We start from the raw sequence: 2000 nt of genomic DNA, 5'->3' as shown, positions 1-2000 counted from the left end.
TAAAGTTAAGCTTATTACTTGTTTTAAACTAGTTAACGGTGAAGGCACAACTAGTTTATAATAAGTTTTTATACTTGTGCAAAAACAATTTGTTGGGAAGTAATAACAGAAATTTTAAATGCAGAAAACGTATTAATAATGATGTTCAGCATAATCTATTTTCAACTAACCTATGGAATAAGCTCTTTTATAAAACAGTTTCATGCAAAATTGTTCAATTTCGAATTCAGCTTAAATAATTTAACTGATAAAATACTTAAAAGTTATAACTAACTTTTGTAAATAAATTACTTTGTTTTTTCACTTTTTATTATCGATTTAATTTGTAACAAACGCTTTTCCTCTAAAATTATTAATATAAAATTGTTAACTGTTCAAAACATTTTATTTATTTTATTTATTTTATAAAATTGTTATTAATATTTTAATTTTTTTTTTATTTAAAAATTTTTATTTTCTAGTACAAAGTTATTTGTTTATTGTTAGCATTTTTCAGTTTGTTTTATATTTGGTTATAAATTTCAACTTTATTTGTACAATTCTATAAAATATATAACGCTATTTTTGTGCTGTTTTTTATTTTCTCTTTTATGTGCTTTTAAGTTAATGGCCGAAGTTTTAATGCCTATGATGTTTTGTCTAAGTTGCTTTTAATTAACAGCAGCTAATCGTTTTATTTTAATTTGTACTTAATTTTCTTACGTTCGTTCATCGTTTCTTTTGTTGTATATAGCTTTATTTTTGCTATAAAATACATTTACTTGTTTTTACTAAATAATGTAGCAGCAAATTTAAAAAATAAATTGTTAATGGATAAACTACAGAAATATTTTGAAACTTATACTAGGTTTTGCATGTTAAAATACAGTAGGCATTTGTTTGTTATTTTATAATTTATTATTAGCACAAAATAAAAACTTTACAACAAAAAAAAACTTTCATCTGTTTGTAAAAGTGTGCTGTCCATCTGTAAAAATATTTAAGTTTTGTAGAGAAATTTAATATATTTATTCTTCAAAAATTTATTTTACAAACTAAATTTAATAATAGACTCACGAATAAACATTCTTACTACATATAATTTATGAGTTAATGAAGTTTAGCCTAAGTTTAAGACAGTTTTACACTTGAAAAATTTTATATAAATCAAAGTAAATAAGTCCTAATATCAAAAGTTGTATTTTTCAAGGGTTTAGACATTAGTTAAAAAATCAGTTTTTAAAGAACTAAGAAATATACAGATATATAATCAGAACAATGTAGTTTTTATGAGAAATATAAAAAAAAAAAACATTGAAATCTGTTAAAGGGGATCAGTTACACATTTTGAATCTTTAAAGTATAAACCTATATACACTTGTAGGCAGCTTTGCAGTTACTTAAGAATTTTATCATGTATAAAAATACAACGATTCTTCCGGGTTCATACTGAGGGCCATTAAAGCAATTATTCTGGTAGACTGTTTTTATGCTTAACTAAAGAACTTAATGGTATAGACAACTTTTCAAACCTGTACATCTTAGCAGTGGTAGATGACTGGGGTGTAACATCCCTTGTTGTATCTTCTTCTGTAACAACAAGTTCTGCGACGGATGATTCTTCTTGGGTGGTAGGTTGGTCTGCAGTATGGAACGTATCCTCTGCTGTAACCTTTACCGTAGTATGATGGGCTGTATCCCTTGCTGTATCCTTTGTTGTAGTATGATGGGCTGTATCCCTTGCTGTATCCTTTACCGTAGTATTCGTCTGGGATAACCAAACCTGTGATAAGTATGTTATAAGTCAAGTATAACTATTAAGATATAAAATAATCCATAAGTACTTTTAGTTTCGGTAAGATTTATGGATTGTGGTGAAAGTAAAACTTTAAATACTTGTATGAAGTTATAAACGTATATAGAAATAACTTCTTTAATTAACAATTACGTCTTGTTACTCATAACAAAAAGTTAAACATACCAGTTTCTTTTTCCATTGGTGGAGTGAATGGGTTTGGGAT

General features: G+C 25.8%; 1 long non-coding RNA gene across 1 annotated transcript; it reads right to left on the bottom strand.

Annotated features, from left to right (window-relative positions):
* Positions 1–874: 874 nt before the first annotated feature.
* On the bottom strand, positions 875–1994 carry LOC145849093 (uncharacterized). The gene is made up of 3 exons (XR_014372316.1): positions 1961–1994; positions 1512–1762; positions 875–967 (listed from the first exon to the last, which is right to left on the bottom strand). It is a non-coding gene; the product is annotated as an uncharacterized LOC145849093 (long non-coding RNA).
* Between the last annotated feature and the right edge of the window lie 6 nt (positions 1995–2000).

This window comes from Thalia democratica, unplaced genomic scaffold (genome assembly GCF_965202585.1).
Source record: "Thalia democratica unplaced genomic scaffold, ktThaDemo2.hap1.1 HAP1_SCAFFOLD_2155, whole genome shotgun sequence".
NCBI lineage: Eukaryota > Metazoa > Chordata > Thaliacea > Salpida > Salpidae > Thalia > Thalia democratica.
Note: the sequence above shows the minus strand (reverse complement) of the source record. Positions and strands in the feature narration are given on the sequence as shown.